Source organism: Pelodiscus sinensis, chromosome 12, assembly GCF_049634645.1.
Source record: "Pelodiscus sinensis isolate JC-2024 chromosome 12, ASM4963464v1, whole genome shotgun sequence".
Taxonomy (NCBI): domain Eukaryota; kingdom Metazoa; phylum Chordata; order Testudines; family Trionychidae; genus Pelodiscus; species Pelodiscus sinensis.
The window spans coordinates 18,794,215-18,816,145 of NC_134722.1; the positions used below are offsets into that span (position 1 = coordinate 18,794,215).

The 21,931-nt window shown below is 41.1% G+C and overlaps 2 long non-coding RNA genes across 3 annotated transcripts in view; one reads left to right on the forward strand and one right to left on the reverse strand.

The window, feature by feature from the left end:
* Positions 1-21,931, reverse strand: part of LOC112547006 (uncharacterized) — a 195,492-nt gene that overhangs the window by 56,936 nt on the left and 116,625 nt on the right. Inside the window, exon 4 of one of the 2 annotated variants that reach the window (XR_012906807.1) lies at positions 1,172-1,801. The exons of the other annotated variant lie outside the window; for it this stretch is intronic. This is a non-coding gene — a long non-coding RNA (uncharacterized LOC112547006). Of the gene's footprint in view, positions 1-1,171; positions 1,802-21,931 lie in introns of those variants that run through there. 2 annotated transcript variants of the gene reach the window in all.
* The window catches only part of LOC106732523 (uncharacterized), a 34,650-nt gene that overhangs the window by 7,336 nt on the left and 5,383 nt on the right, over positions 1-21,931 (forward strand). The gene's annotated exons all lie outside the window — the stretch shown is intronic.

Genomic DNA, 21,931 nt, shown 5'->3' on the forward strand with positions numbered 1-21,931 from the left:
CAGTAGCATAACACAGACATAGCCTCTTACTCTAGTTGCTGGAGTCCCACCACTTGTGCACTTAAGTCTTCTCATCTTTCCTTTGCCCAGGCCACAAACAGAAAGAAACAAAGCCAAAACAAGCCAGTAACAGCAGTAGCACCTCTTATTGGTCCATTACTATCTTTGGATGTTAAGAATAAATGTACTTCTCACATTGTTACAACTATCTAATTAATAGGGGAGATGGCACTGGGTCTGACTTCTACCTGTTTGATCTTTGGATTGTGTACAATTATATACATTACTCATGCATTCCTAGTTACCACTTTGAGGATTGACAGGTCCCAGAGTCAGGCCCTGTATTTAAGTTACTCAATGGTTGGGAACCCTGACAAACACAGTTGTAACCCTTACACTATAGGAACACTTGTATATTTACAAAAATGCTGTTTATTAAGACATCTAGCATTGTCACCAACACCTTCACCTTCACAAGATAAATAGGTAATTTATATTTATATTTCCATATACTCACACCATTCCTTCTAGTACAACCCAAAGGTTATCCATCATTTTCTTCGCCATCATCACCAGTGGTCTTCATTCTGGTACCTCCTAAGGACTATATCGCCCTCTCTTACTGCACCTAAGCTGGGATGCCATTTTTATCTTATGTTTCATGGACATTGTTAAGTTTGATGCATATTCAATAGGAGATGTTTCCCTTTCTCCTTATTTGTATTTCCTTACCTTCCTAACAGTCAAGTGTATTTTTCCCATTGGTCAGTATATCATTGATCTCCACTTAACATATATGTCAATTTGTTACCATGTTTCTTTTATGGTTATATATCATGTTTGTTATTTCTGTCTTACCTGGCTATTCAGTCTGATTTTAACCAGTTATCTTGGGGGTTTCCAAGTTATGATGTACCAGTTCAGTTTGAGGGTGTTCTTGGAAGCCCCGATGGCATTGTACCAGTCTGAATAGAACTCCAAGGAGTCTTTTGCTGCACCATTCATTTATGGCTCAGTCAAGTTGTATGTATTCTTTGAAATCAGTGCATGTGACTAGAGTGACATTCTTAGGGATAACTTGGCTCAATCGTACAACCTTGGCACAGATACTGCATGTGACATCTCCAATCTCTTCTCTTTTTTATTGCACTTTTCTGACATTGCCAAATATTTTCCAAATAAGAGAACTTCTGAACACAGGTATCATCAGGATCACAGGATCCTCTTGTTTGTCCATTTCTACAAGTTGGCCTACTATACTACATTATACGGATTGCCATTGTCAACTGTGACAGATTTGAGCTTACATATATGAGGAAAGATTAGGTTATTAATCCATTTTGAAAATGTACTCTAAGATATTAAGACTTTTTAAAAAAGTGATGGATGCATATCATTCAACATAAAGAAAACTGTATTAGTGTCAAGAAACCAAGAAATGTTCAGTTCCAAATAACAGGATATAAGCAAACTTTTAAAAATATGGGCATCAATTTTGCATTCAAATTCACATTCAAACTCAATCACATACTACTAGTTAGTGCCTGAATTAAAAATGCAAAGTCAGTCCATCACATGCTTATAGCAATGTATTGCTTAATAAAAATATATTTTTTTAGATAAATCTGAGGATAAAAGCAAAATTTTCAACAGGTTTTCTGGTGGTGCCTACAGTATTTGCAGGTCCATTTATCTGTGTGCACAAAACTCTGTACTTATCTACACAAATCAAGTACCTGCATTTCTTATTAATCATCTTACGTGCACAGATGTCCAGTTTTCTGTTTGTAATCATAGGCATCTGAAAATACAGACAGAGCAATTTAGACTTTGAACCCAAGTGTCCAAAGCCATGTATTAACCTATGTCTGTTGTATGTATTTCGCTAGTGGTCATAACCATGCATTTCCAACTTAGCACAGCAAGTGCTTCCTCACTGAAAAGATTTCAGATCAAACTGAAAATCACTAATGTAACTTCCACCCTTGCTATCTTTCTTACCCACATTTAGAAGGGTTTGCACTGCAAGAAGTAGTTAAAAGTCCATCCGTTAACCTATGTTTCCTTTAGTGCAACACACACATATACACACTTACTGCATTGCATGTGATCACTTTCTAAAAAAAGCTCATTTATTCACTTTCCTTGGAAATAATAATCTCTGGCTCCATGTTAGGTACACACTGAAGACAGTCATAGCAAAATAACTGTTCAGACAGAAGTAATTTTTCTCTTATTTATGTGTCACAGGGGCAACTGGTTCTTTAAGGACGTTGGGTACACAGCCTCACCTGCTCCAGCTAAAGGGAAGGATATAAGGGTCATGTAACAAGGGATATGAAGTGATCAGAAACCAAGCCTGCTGGGAAATATAAGAGCAGAGACTTTCAAGGAGAACAAACCTCAGAGAAGATGTTTCATTAAAGAGCAGAACAACAGTTGGGAAAGAACAGTGGGAAGCCCGGTTGAACACAGGAGAGTAATTGAAAGAAAAGACAGGGTAGTTTGCATCGGGGACAGATAGCTCAATTGTTTAAAGGACAGGGAGACCTTAGTAAAGGGTGGGCGTGGGTTACCTTTGTGCTGCCAAACACACTGATGGGATGTCCATCAAAATAGTATCTGGGAGCTGTTTATGTAGCGTGGATTGGAAACTGTTAAAATGTACAGCTCTACATGTTCACTTATGGCCTTGTAAAGATATTAAGAAAAGGAAACAGCCAATAGTGGACAAAGAAACCCTGAATCCAGATCCCATTCTAGATGTGGCCACAGAGAGGCTTAGATAGATCTTGAAGGGATGACATTTCAAAGGGACTGGGGGTATGTCTACACTACCACCCTAGTTCGAACTAGGGTGGTTAATGTAGGCAACCAGAGTTGCAAATGAAGCCCGGGATTTGAATTTCCCGGGATTCATTTGCATGTTGCCGGGCACCGCCATTTTTAAATGTCCGCTAGTTCGGACTCCGGGCCCGCGGCTACACGCAGCATGAACTAGGTAGTTAGGATTAGGCTTCCTATTCGGAACTACCGTTACTCCTCATGGAACGAGGTGTACCGGTAGTTCAGAATAGGAAGCCTAATCCTAACTACCTAGTTTGTGCCGCGTGTAGCCGCGGGCACGGAGTCTGAACTAGTGGACATTTAAAAATGGTGGCACCCAGCAACATGCAAATGAAGCCCAGGAAATTCAAATCCCGGGCTTCATTTGCAATTCCGGTTGCCTACATTAACCACCCTAGTTCGAACTAGGGTGGTAGTGTAGACATACCCTAGGTCAGTTATCAGGTCTGACTGGGCTCCAACAAACAAGAGTTGGGACAGATAGTGAACAACTCAGATGTTCTGGGTTGCAGACTGTATTTCTGAAAAGGAAAACCTTAACAGTCCAAGTTAATTAAAAGACTTTCTAGGCTATTTAGACCTTTTCAGATACTGACCAGTGCCATTCATTTTACTATTTAGCTCTCGACACATCAAAGCATGCCCCAATGACTCAGTAATGCACAACAGTTGAAACATACTGCTTCAGTGTGAATTGCAATCCCTTGATATTAAGGGAGAACTAATCTACTTGAATGTGTTATATGTTTGAGATCCTCATTAGAGCCAAAACCATTAAACATGAACTGCAGGGGTGTTTTCATAAAATTGTGTTATGGAAAATAGCTGTCTATGCTGTAAAAAGTATAGCAATTTTGCATTTGGTTGGGAACAGAGTCCTGCACTGTAACAATATGGAATGGATGGATGTTCCTTTTCACACTAGCTATCAGGTACCTATGAATGTGTTCTGTCATAGGGTTTATTTAATAGATTATTAAGAGTGGATTTTACAAAGAAGTTCAGATTAGCCAGATTTGACTGCACTGCATGGCTACGTCTAGACTGGCATGATTTTCCGTTAAAAGCATTTCTGGAAAAGAGCGTCTAGATTGGTGCGGACGCTTTTCCACAAAACCACTTTTTGCGGAAAAGCATCCGTGCCAATCTAGACGCGCTTTTCTGCAAAAAAGCCCCGATCACCATTTTAGCCATTGGGGCTTTATTGCGCAAAACAAATCTGAGCTGTCTACACTGGCCCTTTTGCGCAAAAGCTTTGTGCCAAAGGACTTTTGCCAGAACGGGAGCAGCATAGTATTTCCACAAGAAGCACTGATTTCAGACAGTAGGAAGTCAGTGTTCTTGAGGAAATTCAAGCGGCCAGTGTAGACAGCTGGCAAGTTTTTCCGCAAAAGCACATGCTTTTGCGGAAAAACTTGCCAGTCTAGACACAGCCTATATGTTTTTCTTTCAAATGTTAAGACAGTGGCTGAGCAAGAGAATATTTAGGATTCTGCATCTTGGTGTTCAAATATAACACTGCAAATCCATTTTCTTTTCAGAAAATAGATAAAGATAATCAATTATTTTAATAAAGATTAACATGCAGTAAAATGATTGGTTCTTTAGCCAAAGCCTATATGGACCTTTTTATCATGCTTAGTAATTTTACATAAATTAATGACTTCAGAATAATTACAGAGGATGTTATACACTTCCCCCCCCCCCCTTGATATTTCAGCCATTCTGTCTTTGCCTAAAAATTTTGAGCTACGTGTTCAACTGCTATAAATCCATATAGCTCCACTGCTTTAAAGGTTTACAGATCATAATAAATTGTTACAACTTGGCATTGCCAACAATACATATAGATTTGTTAGTTTGTTAACAAAAGTAAAAAAGAAAAAAAAAAGATTTCACTATTTCAGTGTTCAGAGGAAACAAAAATATACAATTCTTCTGTTTCCAATACCTGTTTATGTTCTGATGCCATCCAAGAAAGATTTATTATTTGTTTGAATAGCACCAGGAAGTTACAAACAGGGATGGGGACCTATCACGCTAGGCACTGTAAAAACATACAATGAAGACAAAGTTTCTGTCCCAAGAGCTTTAGTCTATGTATTGTGACAAAGCTCCTCCTCAGCCTTAATGGGTCTTGCATGTTCAGACAGATTGCTTGCCTCAGAGGCTCACTGCAGCCCTCAGTTTATATCCATTCTCTAGGGCACCAGCTTGCTGTTGGTTGAGCTACTCTCTTCATTGGCCAAGATGGGTGAAAGCTCCATAGTCTTTGTGGACCTTCCAAGTGGTACAGGACTAAACAAACCCTTTCCCCAAAGGCAGTCCTTTTCTGGTATTGAAATGGGGACTGGGCGGTGGGGGAAACCCAGGCCTGCCCTCTACTCTGGATTCCAGCCCAGGGGCTCTGTGAAAACAGCAGCCTGCAAATGTCTCCTGTAACAGCGGTGTGACAGCTACAATCCCCTGGGCCACTTGCCCAAGGCTTTCCCCAGCACCTTCCTTACTGCAGGCTCTTCCGCCTAGTTCCTGCTTCCACTTTCTTCTCCTAAATACTCTCCAGCTCCTTCCTCAGAAACCAAGCTAACAGAGGGGAAGCCTTTTTAAAGCAGTCTCAGTTGATTGTTTGTTGGCCCTCAGGTGTTGTGATTTGTTTGGCTCCCTTGAGTCTGGAAGCCTCCTAACTGGCATCAGGTATTTTAATTGGCCTGATAGCCTGATTGATTCTACCAGGTTCCTGTTGGTTCTAGATCAGCCTTTGTTAGCTTACCCTGGAAACAGGGACCTATTTAATTTGTGGCTAATGTATTTCCCTTCTACTCATCTCCCTCTGGCTTTATTCTGTCAGTATACAGGCAGTCCCCGGGTTACGTACAAGATAGGGACTGTAGGTTTGTTCTTAAGTTGAATTTGTATGCAAGTCGGAACTGGTACATATTGTAGGGGAAACTCTAGCCAAACATTTCTCCAGAGCTCAGTTTTATTCTCCCACACCTCACTTCCCTCAGTCCTTTATTCTCAAGCTGAGGTGTCTGCTGAGAAAAACCGCTCCGCATCTCCCTGGTCTGCTGGGGGGAAGCAGCTAGTGTGGGGTTGCCTCACTCCGTTTGTAAGTAGGGATCTGATGTAAGTCGGATCCATGTAACCCGGGGACTGCCTGTATCATGAGAGGTAACAGCTGGACACAACTTCAGCCAAGAACTTAATCATTAGTGTAACTAGAACAACTTAAGAGACAATTGAGCTACTCATGTGCTTAAAGTTATGCTGCTTTGCTGGCCAGATAATAAATGTGTTGTTCAGGTTCAAATTCTTTTTCTGGAAAAGAGCATCTAGATTGGCATGGATGCTTTTCTGCAAAAGCACTTTTTGCAGAAAAGCATCTGTGCCAATCTAGACGTGCTTTTCCGCAAAAAAGCTCCGATTGCCATTTTATCCATCGGGGCTTTTTTGCGCAAAACAAATCTGAGCTGTCTATACTGGCCCTTTTGCGCAAAAGCTTTGTGCAAAAGGACTTTTGCCCGAACGGGAGCAGCATAGTATTTCCGCCAGAAGCACTGATTTCAGACAGTAGGAGGTCAGTTTTCTTGAGGAAATTCAAGAGGCCAGTCTAGACACTGCCAGTGAGTCTGCACTAGAGCCAGGAACTGAATGCAGATCTCATGAACCCCAGACTTCTTTCTCTAACTACTCTTATGTGGGTTACTTTAAGATCCCTTTACTTCTTCCTTCTCAGACAATGTTCACATGAAGGGAAAATGGTAGTTTATTTAGGAAAATGTGGGAGAGGCTTGGGGCTGACCTTATGAATCAAAAAGTCAGCAAACTTACCTGTATGACATAGCACCATCACACTATACACAGCTCTCACTAGAATATGAAAAACAAATTTCTATAGCCAGTCCCAAATCATAGTCCCAAGATTCCAGTGACAAGTCATCCCAGGTCTTCAAGGATGTTATCTGGGGATAATCCTGTTTGGGTAATCTAGGCTCAAAGCAGTCTTTACAAACCCAAATAAAATGTAATTTAGTGCAGTAGCCCTGAGTTCGGGACACACAGTCCTCTACATGGTTATTTCCCATTTTTTTGTATGTTTTAACATTGTATCAGGAAAAGGTGAAACTATAAAATGTCACATTAAAAAAGAGTCACATTCATCTGCCACCATATTTACTTTGGGATTTTTCGTGTGATATGTTTTAGCATCTTTTTTTTCCATTCCCTACTCAATGAAAGCTAAGTGTTGGACATGATTTAGAAACGTGATTTCAGCTACAGAAGCTGCAGAGCTCATTTATCATACCCTTATCTATCTCATGACAACCTGGTGACCTGGAGGCTCGATTATTGTCATTCTCTGCATTCTGGGTTATCAGTGATCCTGATCCACAGCTTGCAGTTGATTCAGAAGGGGCCTGCATGATTGCTTATGGGATTGAGCTATCCTGATGAAATTCAGATGCTTTGTGTTCTTTTCATAGACATCTGCTTTGTACTTTTTACACTGGGTTCTTCACATTAAGATAGTCAGCCTCTTTGTGCTCGTTACGCTGTTGTATATGCAGTGGCAGAGTCACGTTAAAGTAGCTTTAATGGTTTATAAGACTGCAAATTGTACTGGCTCTGGCTATATTTGAGATTTTCTTTGAGATCCTCCCACCAGATAGTTTTTAATGCTCACATGCCACCTAGTGAATAGAGATTTCACTCTTGTGCTGGAGGCCAGTAGATAATGGAGCTTTTGCTGTAACTGCCCTGACAGTGTAGAATTTACTCCTTCCTTAATCTGGCTCATTGTTTGAATCTTCTTTTGCTAACCTTTCCCCACTCTTGTTTGTAATTTTGTCAAGGTTGAGACTGTTTTTATGCAAGGAGAAATTATTTTTTGCAATTGTTGTGTGGCACCCTGGACACTTTTCCAGGAAGAAGGAGGAGGAAAAGGAGGAGAAGGAAGAGGAGGGACTTCACAAATAAAAATATTATTATGTGAAAAGTAACACTAAAAAATTACTAGTGGTGGACTTTAAACCTGAGAGCACCTTTAGACACTGGCAAGATGGCAGACATCCAGACTGAACTGTCTCCAATCAAAAATCTGACAATACATCATTTTAAGAAGAAAAAGTTTTAAATAGTCAGCTCTACTTATTATATGCTTGACTAATTCTTCAAACAGAAGAAAACCATGCATGACTATATGGCTGATATAGAAAGCAGATGATATACTGCCTTCCCTTGGTGGAATCTGATTGCTAGTTTCTGCAAAAATGAAAACTTATTTGAATGATAAAGGCAGAGATGAAAAGTGAGTTAACCTCCTAATTTATTAGAAAATGAAAAGATGTGCACAATGAGAAAGGGCCTGAACTGTGCTTTAGATGGAATTATGAGCTAATGCCTCTGTTCACTACAACATGAACGATAGAGGTGGGCATGATTATACATTTCCTTCTTTTAAGTTCTGTTCAGGGGTTGAGATTGGCAGAAGTTCATTGGGAATACATTGACTGATACTGATTTTTCATCTCTCCATTGGGAACTGTTCACAAAGACATGCTTCTTTGGGGTGTCATACTCTGCCATTGTCCTTAATTATTTCTGACTACCACTGCCCCCATTAAGCTGTGATCTTTATCTAGGGACTACATTTTAAAAAGCCAGTCTTCTTAATCTTTTCTATCAAAGTGTGGACTGAATACATTTGAAAACTCAGCAGTTTTATTGCAAAAGGATTTTTTAAAAATGTCAGTAACTCATATGTTGGTGTACTAGAACACATCCATTCATAGGGGGATCTGAAAGTCCTTTAGATCCTTATGCTGCCCCCTGTGAATTGAGGCACAGAGCGGTCAAGTGATTGACCAATACATACAAGTCACAAATAGAATGTATGTCTTCAATACCAAGTTAACTCATGATCTTTCTATGGTGTTGTCCCCTTCTCATCTACACACAAAACCCTCTCAACCTGACTTGGGAGACGCTTTAGACCCTGACTTAGCTAGAAGTCTAGACATGCACTTGAAGGCTGTTTTCACTTGGGCTGGTAGCTCGCCCACTTTGCAGTGAGTAGGCTGAATCACTTGAGTGCAGATAGTCCACTAGTGTCAGCAAGACCTCCTTGTACCCACAAAAGCAAACAAGTTCTCCTACAATTCACTGGGAAAGAAACAGAGTGTAGTTTAGTTTATGGAAGCACAAAGAACCGTGGGATAGACCCTCAAAAGTCCAACACCCAGAGACAGGTGAGTGAAGCACCAGTGAAAACACAGTTACTTGGGTAGCACTTTCCAAGGTATCTGATCATGATGGAGCAAAGCTAACAGGTACCAAACATTGAAGTTTACTCTTCTGAAAAAAAAATATTGAGGATGGTAAATAGGCTCCAAAAGTCAGATGTTGTTATGTAGCTTCCAGTGACTTCTATGGAGCTACATTTATGGATACCCACTGAAAATTTAGGCTCCTACTCTCCAGAGGTAACCACAGACGGCGCTTTTTGGTTAGTCCCTTGATTCATGCTCCATCTAGTGTCAACTGAGAAGCTAACCCTTGAAACCAAGCATACTTTTTCTACAAAGTTGTGTAGGTTAGTTACTTGAGGTAACTGGAGGGAAGCTGGTCTTGATTTCGTTTTCACAAATAGGAAGGCAGGCTGGGTGAAAATGACCATAAAATCATAGAGTTCATGATACTAAGGAATGGTAAAAGGGAGAACAGCAAAATAGAGACAATGGATTTCAGGAAGGCAGATTTTAGTAAACTCAGAGAGCTAATAGGTAAGATCCCAGGGGAAGCAAGACTAAGAGGAAAAACAACTGAAGAGTTGGCAGGGTTTTCAAAGGGACATTATTAAAGGGCCCAAAAGCAAGCTATTCCACTGCATAGGAAAAAATAGAAGGTATGGCAGGAGACCACTTTAGATCAACCAGGAGATCTTATATGATCTAAAAAAAAATTAAAAGTCATATAAAAAGGGGAACTAGGTCAAATTACAAAGGATGAATATATAAGCAAATAGCACAGGTATGCAAGAGTAAGATTAGAAAAGCAAAGGCTCAAAATGAGCTAAATGTATCTAGAGCCATAACAAGATGATGTTCTGTAAGTATATTAGGAGCAAGAGGAAGACCAAGGACAGAGTAGGCCAATTGTTCAGTGAACAGGGAGAAACAACAGGAAATTTGGAAATGGCAAAGTGCTTAATGACTTCTTTGTTTCAGTTTTCATCAAGAAGATGGATGGTGATGGGATGAGTAGCATGGTGAATGCTAGTAGAAATTGGTAGGTTTAGAATTAAAATAGAAAAGTTAGATGTTTGCAAGACACCAGGGCCCAATGAAATGCATCCTAGAATGCTCGAGGAACTGAAAGAGGAGGTATCTGAGCGTTTAGCTATGTTCTTTGAAAAATCATGGAAGTTGGGAGACATTCCAGAAGACTGGAAAAGAGAAAATGTAGTGCCAATCTATAAAAGGGAAATAAGAACAACCCAGGAAACTACAGAGCATTGAGTTTTAACTTCTGTGCCAGGGAAGATAATGGAGCAAGAAAATAAGAAATTCATCTGCAAAAATCTGGAAGAAAATAAGGTGATAGGTAATAGCCAACAAGAAATTCTAAAGAACAAATCATGTCAAACCAATCTGATAGCTTTCTTTGCTAGGATATCAAGTTTGTGGAAAAAGGAGAAGCAGTGGACATGGTATACCTAGACTTTGTAAGGCATTTGACACTGTCTCGCATGACCTTATAAAAAAAACCCTAGGGAAATGCAACCTAACTGGAGCTCCTATAAAGTGGGTGCATAACTGGCCGGATAAACAGTATCAGAGAGTAGTTATTAACAGTTCACAATCATGCTGAAAGGGCATAACAAGTGGGGTTCCGCTGAGGTCTGTTTGGGGACTGGTTCTGTTCAATACCTTCATCAAGGATTTTGATGATGTCAGAGAGAATACAATTATTATGTGTGCAGATGATACAAAGCTGAGAGAGGTTATAAGTGCTTTGGAGGATAGAGTCAAAATTCAAAATGATGTGGACAAACTAGAGAAATGGTCTGAGATAAACAGTATGAAGTTTATTAAAGACAAATGCAAAATACTCCACTTAGAATGGAACAATCAATTTCACACATGCCGAATGGGAAGTTATTGTCTAGGAAAGAATATTGCAGCAAGGGATGTAGGGGTCCTGGTGAATGACTAGTTAACGTGAGTCAACAGTGTGACACTATTGCAACAAAAAGCAAACATGATTCTGGGATGCATTAACAGGAGTATTGTGAGCAAAACATGAGAAGTCATTCTTCCGCTCCACTCTGTGCTGATTAGACCTCAGTTGGAGTATTGTGTCCAGTTCTGGGCTCCACATTTCAAGAAAGATGTGGAGAAATTGGAGAAGGTCCAAGGAAGAACAACAAAAGTAATTAAAGGTCTAGAAAACATGACCTATGAGGGAAGACTGAAATAAATGAGCTCTTTTAGACTGGAAAGGAGCAGACAGAGGTGGACATTGTAGCCATTTTCAAGTATCTAAAAGGGTGTTACAAGGTGGAAGGAGAAAAATTGTTCTCCTTGGCTTCCGAGGATAGGACAAGAAGCAATAGCCTTAAACTGCAGCAAGGGAGGTTTAGGTTGGACATTAGGCAAAACTTCCTGCCTGTCAGGGTGGTTAAACATTGGAATAAATTGCTTAGGGGGATTATGGAATCTCCATCTCTGGCGATATTTAGGAGCAGTTTAGACAGACACCTGTCAGGAATGATCTAGACGGTGCTTGGTCCTCCCATGAGGGCAGAGGACTGGACTCGATGACCTCTCAAGGTCCATCCCAGTTCTAGGATTCTAAGTTTTTATTGTATAGCCATTGCTTTGTGATGACAGTAATATTGCAAGGGTTTTTTTTTACATTTATTCTTACTTATCTGATAGCATGCCAAAAAAAAATCCACACTACAGAAGTATTGCCTACCTGCACATGTCAAATTATCAATTGCCAATTGATATTGGTAGTACTTATTTCATCAATGGTAATGAATCACTACGACTAACATATGGGTATACACCATGTGTGTTGTTATACTTTGCCCTACGATAAATAGCGGATGCTTTATTTATGAAAATATTAAATAAAGAATTTCAACATCAGACATTATTTATGCCCACCATTATTGGTTTGTATGCACAATCTGCATTCTGGGGATGGAATGCTCACGTGGAAGTGGGAATTACATTTTTAAAAATTATTGTTAAATAATAATGCAACAAGTTGACGCTGCTGGAATTAGAGTTCCTGTCCGAAGTGCTAATGTAAAAAGCATTATGTAAAATTCCCCACAGTGGAGGTATGCAAAAACAGCTCATACACAAAATGGTAACATTTAATTTTCATTAGTTTTATGGATAGCTGAAAAGTCCCAGTTAGACTCAGATCAGCAAGATGAATGCTAGAAGGAAAAAAGCAGCCTTCTATTTTTGCTCATTTGATTTCCATTTAAATTATATCTAATGACTAGATTCTGCCACTTTTACACACTCAGAGTAGCATCTGATTCTACAAGTAGTCCCAGTGAAGAGACTAGGGCTGCTTGGAGAGTAAGGCTAGGTCTACACTACAGGGCTACGTCTAGACTGGCATGATTTTTCAGAAATGCTTTTAATGGAAAAGATTTCCGTTAAAAGCATTTTCGGAAAAGAGCGTCTAGATTGGCATGAACGCTTTTCTGCAAAAGCACTTTTTGCGGAAAAGCATCCGTGGCCAATCTAGACTCGCTTTTGTGCAAAAAACCCCTGATCGCCATTTTCGCAATCAGGGTTTTTTTTGCGCAAAACAAAACTTTTGCGCAAAAGGGACTTTTGCGCAAAAGGGACTTTTGCCCAAATGGGAGCAGCATAGTATTTCCGCAAAAAACATTGATTTCTTACAGTAGGAAGTCAGTGCTTTTGCAGAAATTCAAGCGGCCAGTGTAGAAAGCCGGCAAGTTTTTCCGGAAAAGCAGCTGATTTTCCGGAAAAACTGGCCAGTCTAGACACAGCCTAGAAGATTTTTTTTTTTTTAAAAAAAGCTATACAAATTGTGCTCCATAATATGCATAGCTTTTTCTGATTGCTTTTTCCAGAAGAGGCTTTTCCACCATTTGGCCCCACCTAGACAGGGCCAAATGGCAGAAAAGTCTCCTCTTTCAGAGGAGCCCTTATTCCTCATAGAATGAAGTATACAGGACTCCCCAAAAGAGTATGTTTGCTCTTCCATCTTGCATTCCTTGGACCTGGCAGAGTTTTTGTAGTGTAGACATAACCTTTAAGAGGCCATTCATTGAGAGGAAGGGTATAAATTTAGCTGTGTGAGATCAATCAACTCACTACCACAAGAGTGAAGGAGCGCAAAGTTGGGTATAGGGGAAAACAGTTGGGAAGGGGGTAGATTCCACACATACTTACCTCAGAGTAAATGTATAGCAACTAAAACTAGAACCTAGAATTAAACCCAAACCATTTACAATGTATCAATATTATCTTAATTTTTCTCTCTAGTTCCTCAGCTTCATTTTTGTAGAAGTTATAAAGGGTGAATAATAAACTCAAGTCCATGCAAGTGGATAGAAGAATTAGAGAATTAAAAGGTGAATAAAATTAAAATGAGAAATACTAATGATCCTTGTTCTCTAACTTCCTACTGAACCTGTTTAAAAAGACATGTATAAAAACAGGAAGAATTGACCCTAGTGACCCTTTTGTACTTTGCTATCATTAATGGGTTTTATAAGGATGCTACAATGGGTAAAAAGGGTAATTTTAAGGCACATATGTAATTTATCCAGGGAAAAAGAAAAGATGCATTTCAGGAACTCAGTCTTCATCAGAATGGCTAAAGGATGACCACATATACAGCTAGGGGTAGTAGAATTATCATGAGCTTTCCAATAACCAAGGTAGGGTAATGGGCGCACTAAAATTTGGACTACGGTTTTTGTCCTGACAGAAATATGGGGCATGATTTTTTAACCACTATAGTTAATAGTTTAACCCTCTGGAGTAGATGCAATTATACTGGCAGAAGTATATTTAGACCATATCTATACTACGAACTTTGGTTGACAATTTAAATCCATATAGCACCACCTCAGTTAGTATCTTTGTTGTGTGCATATATAGGTAGCTCCTTGTGTTTGTTTTGTGTGCACACACCATGAGTACTTGGGTCAATATACAGTATGTTGCACTATAGGTAGGTATCCCAGTGTTCAACCTGCCACTATCTACAGCACATTGTTTTTGGGAAGTTGTGGCAATGCACGGTGGGGCAGAAATGAATCACACAGGGATGCCTGGAGCAAAAGGTCAACTTCTCAATATGCAGCTGTCTCCATACCACTATATCCCACAATTTTTCCTGGTTTTAAAAAAAAAATCTATAAACCCACACAGCCCTCTTTGCTTGTCAGCCTGATAGACATATACAGCTGGCACAACTTAATGTAAATACATACTGCATATCCCTCCAGTATTTGCTGAGTTGTAAGAAGTACATAATCAGTGGGAAACACAATGATTTCTTGGAGGACATATTGGTGTACAACATGGAGAAAACCAGCTCACAGTTGTCAAAAGCTTTCACAATGTAATTGCAGGTGGTGGAGTGCTGCTTCTGGCCCCAAGATAAAAAGAAACACTGACAGCTGGGATTGAATTGTATTACAGGCTTGGAATGAGCAGTGGCTGCAGAACTTGTGTCCAGCACATGAACACCAAAAATAAGAGCTGCCCCTAAAATGGAAAAGTGAGTGATCACATTGTAGAAACTTGCAGTTCTGAATTGTTATCAGTCCAGTGGAAAATATTTTGGAGAGGAGGATTGGGGGAGGAGGAATGTTGTCATGCACGTGTGCTGGTCCATGAACTGTTTCCTCCATTGCAGAATTGTATCTGAGCAATGTGTAGAACATAGTGGATGGAATTGCAGTAATGTGTTTCCTGAACTGTGACAGAGCAATAGATATCATACATCCCTATTTTTGCACCGGATCATTTTGACTCAGAGTCTCTCAACAGAAAGTGCTACTTTTCTATGTTTATGAAAGCATTCATAGATCACCAGGGCTGCTTTACCAACACCAATGTTGGCTGGTCAAGGAAGGTTCATCTTTGAGAACATAGGGACTTTCTTTGCTTACTGGTGAATTACCATAAATGTCAATATGCTAACAGTTGAACTGGGAGACCAATCGTATCTTTAGTCCCCTGGCTTATAATGCCATACACCAGTCAACTCAGCAGCACAAAAGAGATTAATCATCCAGCTCAGCATGTGAAGAATGATAAAATAATGTGCTTTTGGCAGACTGAATAAACACTGAATTTGTTTTTTACTCACAAGATTGGATCTCAATGAAAAAAACCCAATAGTTATAGCTGCCTGCTGTGTACTTCGTAATATCTGTGAAGTTAAGGGAAAGGGGAGGAGGTTTGTGGCAGAGGTGGAGTGACTGTCTGCTGTGTTTGAACAACCATGCATAAGGGCTATTAGAGAAGCTTAACACAGAGCTTCATAGCTCAGCAAGGCTTTCAATGAGCACTTTAAAACAGTGATAGAAATGTAGCCGTGTTAGTCTGGTGTAGCTGAAACAAAATACAGGACTATGTAGCACTTTAAAGATGAACAAGATGGTTTATTAGGTGATGATCTTTCATGGGCCAGACCCACTTCCTCAGATCAAATAGTGGAAAAAAATAGTCACAACCATATATACCAAAGGATACAATTTAAAAAAATGAACACATATGAAAAGGACAAATCACATTTCAGAACAGAAGGGGGATGGGGCGGAGATGTGCTCTTTGTAAAAGTAGGCACAGCACCAGGTGGACTGTTTGCCTCCCTAGCTTTCTGGTACAATGCCTGATGTATTCGGTTCCTTCACATTCATGTGGCACTGCTGCTGGCCCTCATCATACCCTTTCTCCTGCATTTCCCATACACTCTGCTTGTAGATGGCTATATTTCTACAGCTACTCCATAGCATCTTCCCACTATAGGCTCAGAGGTATCCAATATCTTCTGTCCACTCTGAGCCAAAGCATGTCTGAAGCATGTAGCTAGCATGCTCAGCTGGGCATAGAAATGGCAAACTGGTAGGTATGCTCACCAAGGACAAATCAGGAAAAGGCATTTTAAAAATTTGCAGGACTCTAAAGGGAAGTAGTGTCTTCAAGTCTCCATAAACCCCATGCAGCATTGTGGGATAGCTGCTAGAGGATGGGGTCAAGACAGGTAACTTTGTGTATACACTCTCACATTATCAACAATGGCTCATTTCTGCTCACAGAGGGTATGCCTACACAGCAAAGTTATTTCAGAATAACAGCCATTATTCCAAAGTAACCACGCAAGCATCTACACAGCAATTCCATTAGTTCAAAATAACTAATGGGTTATTCTGACTGTTGTAGGCCTCATTCTATTAAGAATAACACCTATTCCTAAATAGCTATTTCAAAATAAGGCGTGTGTAGACACTTCACTTCTGTTATTTCAAAATAGCCCCTCACCAGGGCCATTCTAAGTTATTCCTCCTGGGATTGTAAAACATCTGCATTAGGGAACCCTGCCTAAGACTAAATTTGAGGCTGCAGTGTAGTGGTTGCACTGCAACCCTGCAGTGTAGACATACTATTTTGAAATAAACTATTTTGGAATAACTATTCCAGAATAGCTTATTCTGAAATAACTGTGTAATGTAGACATAGCCAGAAGTGGCATTACTATGGGCTTGCTGCAGTGTATTCACTGCACTGTGTCAACTGGAAAAGCTCTCCTGTCAGCTTATCCTACTCCTCTTGGGAGAGGTAGAGTAAGGGAATCAACCGGAGAGTGCTCTACTATCAATTTATTGGGTCTTCTCTAGATCCATTAAAACACCCTCTGCATCAATTACAGCAGCATTGATCTCCCTAGGAGTAATAAGCCCTATGTAAGTGTAACAGGGTGCATATGTCAGCAGGAGACAAGTTGAAGTGTAGACATATGCACCGCTAGGTTGATGCAAGGTAACGTACGTCAATCTAACTAGATCAGGCTTTAGTCCTGTTCTCTTGTGGTGCTGAGCTATACACCAAGATTATTGCACTTCAACTACATCAGTTATAACACCCTCTTCCAGGTAGTCATTGCACACAAAGCTTGATATTGTTGCCAAAACTGTAAAAAACAAAAAACAAACCACCATCCAGAAACCAGGTAGGGCTCTAAAAACATAGCTAGATTTTCAAAAATATTACCTCCCATTTAAGGCTCTAAAATCAGTGGCTGGCAACCTACACCCCACAGACTGCATGCATCCCTCTGGGGCTCCACCTGCAGCCTGTGAATGCCCCCACACAACTCTTGTGCACAGGGGTAATGAAACCCCACACTTCCTACTCTTCCCTTTCCCTCTCAGCACTTTTGGAGTACCACAAATCCACTGATTCACGCTCCTCCTCCTTCCTCCCAGAACTGAAACACGATGAATCAGCTGTTCAACTAACAAGGGGATTTCTTTCAGGCTTGTCAACATATGAAAACTTAATCTGAACTGAGGTAGGGTATGAATGTAATGAACAATGGCTATTCCTGAACAACTCCATGTGTGGACACAACAAGGGTATGTCTAGACTACATGCCTCTGTTGCCAGAGGCATTTAAATTAGACTACCCGATATAGTCAATGAAGCCAGGATTTAAGTATCCCTGGCTTCATTCAAATAAAAATGGCCGCCACGCTGTGCCAGCTCAGCTGATCGTTGGCACAGAGCAGCAGTCAAGATGCAGATTGGTCGACAGGGAACGCCTTTGTTGACCGCTCCCTTATGCCTTGTGAAACCCCCCTTATGCCTCCCTTTCTTATGCCTAAGAGTGTCTTGCTCCTATTTAACTTAATCCATGCAGTATTATATACAGGGCTCGACAAACCGCAGCGAGATCTACTTGCCAGTCCCGCACCACGCATGTGCCAGACCAGCACTGTGCATGCATGCAGCACCACTGAACAGGGTGACCAAGGTGACCGGCTGAAATCTACTCACCACAGGTGAGTAGAAACAGTGATTTGTCAAGCCCTGATTATATACATACCCTCCCACATACATATATATGCAATAACTTCATATATAGAAAAGCCTTTAGCAAAGTTCAGGCAAGAAAAACATTACGAATCTACAGTCTTACTGATGAATTGAGGTACTGATTCTTGATCACATTTTAGACCATAGCAGTCAACAAAAGTTCAATCTCCTGTGGGCAACAAGCCTCAGAATCAACATCATCAGTGTCATTAAAATGAGACCCCCTAGAAGCACATGAGAAATAGTTGTAATTTATCTCAGGTCCCTTAAATTACAGTCACTAAGTAGATAAACAACTCCAAAAGCATTAACATAATAGGGAATGATTGCAAAGTTTTTTAGCCCTGGAATGGCATCACCTCACTTTTCATATCTACTCTTGGGGTACTTGAGTGTTAGTTACTATCTTCGTCATTATCATTATCCACGGTTGTCATCCTGGCAGCTCCCCATACTTTCTCCCCAGTACACAGGCTGGCCACTTCTTTTATCATTAGGGTTCACCGATGCACATATCAGTGTTAACCTTTTTTCCCTTAACTACATTTGCAAACTCCATGGATATTAGGGTGTCCCATTTCTCATAGGCTGTCCCTTATTTTTCCATATTCTCATTAACATCTATGTTGTGAGTTATGCAACTTGAGGTTACTACAGAATCCCCAAAATATTACTATTCAGTATTTTGTGGTATGAACAGGAACACTATAGCATATTTTCCAGTGCATCAATGGTTGACACATCTTTTACTACAATTTTACACGTTACCGATACAAAATTCTCTCTCAGTCAACTAGTCCTGCCAACCATTTTCAGGCTGGAGTCCTTCTATGGACAAACTACATGTCTTAAGGCCTACAGACTTAAAGTCTTGTGTTACAGCCTCATTTTACTTAAATATCTAATACACACACATCAGTTATACCCGCTTATTAGTTCTATACCCTGTGGGGTAATCCTATTTATATTTTACCACTTAAACCTACAACTCAAATCTAATCTATTGCCTATACCTTAGTTACAGAATTATATAATTTTATAGCAATATAGCTATAGTTGCAATTGCAGCAAAGACCTTTTATATTTGAATTCAGCCATTTTATTTTGTGATAAACATTTTTTATATCAGCTGAGCTGGATTCCCAATGATTTTTCCACTGTGCAGACAAAATATTAGTACCTTACTTCCATGTATCATCTTAATTCACTGCATGGACAAAAATGATTTCTTACCTTTGTTATATCTGAGAACTCAGAAGTGTGAAACACTTGACAATTCTGATACCAAAGTTCTACAATTTGAGCAAGTGAGCCAAATTATAGCAATGACCACAAAAGCTAAGAGTACACAGAGATATTGCACCTATACAAAGTCAGAAAGCAAAATCACTTTTGACAGGAAAAATATATTTTTAAAAATTAAGACCCGGCCTATAATTATGATTAAATATGTGTGTTACATTCTTACAAGCAAGTCTGTGCATTGTGGTTAAAAAAATTGCTACTCCTTTTCAACTAATTCACTACTGCCTCAATATGATGGCATTGTTGATGCCAGCATTATTAAGTTAGTTGATTAAAAATGTTTCATTATCTTATAGATTCTTATATTAGTGCTATAAAAATCAGGAAGAAAAGCACTGAAACAGGCTGTCTTTTTATTAAATGTTCACTTTCTATTCTAGTCACATCTAGTGAATCCCTCTGACAAATTATCTGGTTATCTAATGAGCCACGGATGTGGTTTTGGGGTTTTGTTTTTTGCTACCCAGTTAGTCTCTCTATGGTTCTTATTCATATTGATATATAAAATGTGTCCACTGCTGCTTTCAAATGTGTAGCTGGCAGAGTAGTGAATGGTTTTCTGTTCAAATGAGAAGTAGATGAATAGCAGGAAAAAATAAAATTAGCTGAAGAGTAATTGAGATAACTGAACAAATTTGGCTACCAACTAGAGAATTTAACAACTATTATGCTGAGCACCGGCTTTTACAGATCTGAAAATCTAGGGGTACAGCATATGTATTTATGTGCAATACTTCAATGTAGCGGATTGGAAAATACTCATACTGAAAGGCAATATGCTCTAAATTTATTGCAAAGGAGGTAGATCATAATAGAATCCCCACTGAACCCATGGGTTTATAAGTATGCCAGTGCTTGACAGTCTTATTGTTGATTATATTAATTTCTACTACATCCAGCAGCAAATTTTTATGGGATTCACCCCCATAGATGTTCTATGACACAATCTAGTCCTCAGTTACAAAAGTTGCTTTAATTGGATTATAGCAAAAGTGACAAGGATAAAACAGAAATAAGATAATTAAACATGCCTAGGCAATCCTGGTTTTTTTCAAAAACAGTGCCAAGATGGGGTACTAGCAAGCAAAAACATAAGACCTTTAACCTTAAAAAAAAAGTCAGTTAAGAAATCAGTTGTGCAGAAGCAACTTTCTATGCATTTACTCATACTCTGAGATACAGATTAGCAACCACTAGCATACACATGGTGGCTGCGTCTAGACTGGCAAGTTTTTCCGCAAAAGCAAGTGCTTTTGCGCAAAAACTTGCCAGCTGTCTACACTGGCCACTTGATTTTGCGCAAAAGCACTGACGTTCTACTGTCCGAAATCAGTGCTTCTTGCGCAAATGCTTTGACGTTCACGTTCGGGAAAAAGCCCTCTTGCGGAAATATTTTTGTGCAAAAGGGCCAGTGTAGACAGGCAGCTAAGATGTTTTGCACAAAAGCAGGCTAAATGGAAAAAACCCCGAGTGGACGCTCAGAGACTCCATAGCCACAATCAGCTCTTGGACTTCCTAGTAACCCGAGCCTCCTTAAAGCAGACTCAGGCTGCTGAGGTCACAAGGCAGGAGCCCTCTGGCCACAGCTCTGACACGTGGCCCCTGCCGTCCAGCAGACACCCCCCAAGCACAATGGCAGTTCTAGGTGGGGATCAGCCACCCGCCCTCCCCAGCACAGGAGGCCCTCAGGGCCAGAAAAAGACGGGCCCCATCCTGGTCCCCGGGGGAGCTGGAAGCACTCCTGGACCTCTGGCAGGAGGAGGAGGCCCTGCATGAGACCCGCTCCCGGAGCCGGAACATGGAGATCTTTTCCCGCATGGCCCAGGCGCTCGCCCAGCAGGGCTATCCAGCCCGGACCCTGGAGCAAGTCTGGGATAAAGTAAAAGAACTGCGCCTGGGCTACGTCCGAGCTAGCAAGGGCCGGGGGCAGGAGCCAACACCTGCCCCCATTACCAACGGCTCCACACTATCCTGGGCCAGCCAGCCCCACAAGCCCCAGACGTGCCCATGACAGCAGCATGTGTCCTCCCCCTCCCCCCCCCCCGTCACCAGGACCACTGATGCGGGGAAAGGAGACAGCAGTGTGTCCGATGATGAGGCCAGCACTGCCACCCAGCAGGCCCCCTCCAGCAGTCCTGATGTCTCCCGTGCATCCTCAGAGGCCTGGGAAGGATCCACCAGTGAGTGTTGCACTTTGCACTCACAAGGGGGCGGGGGGGGGGGGGGAGCCAGGCACCCGGAAGGGGCAGGGGGACAGCATGTCACTCAGGCCGTGTGAGCTGCACGCTGTGTAGCATTAGGCAGGAAGCAGCACGTGCAACCATGTGCAGCCTGGTGACCGAGCGGCACGTGGTCGCGGCAGGCAGCTGCAGGGCACGCCTGGGACCGTGCTGCTCACATACATCTGGCAGGACCAGGGGGGAAGGGTGGATGCTGGCTGGAACCAGCCAGGGTCCCAGGGACTCAGGCCAGAGCCCGCACCTCTGCAAGGGTGCAGCATGGAGAACAGCACACTGTCGCATGCCTGGCTGTGAGGCACAGCCAGCTGCTCCTGGGAAAACCGCAGCATCACAGCCCTGTGAGCGTGGCTCCCACTGAGCCCCTCTCCTGTTTCCAGTGCCTTGGCTGGCTCCCCGAGAGAAGTCTCCACTGCGGCCACACATAGCCCT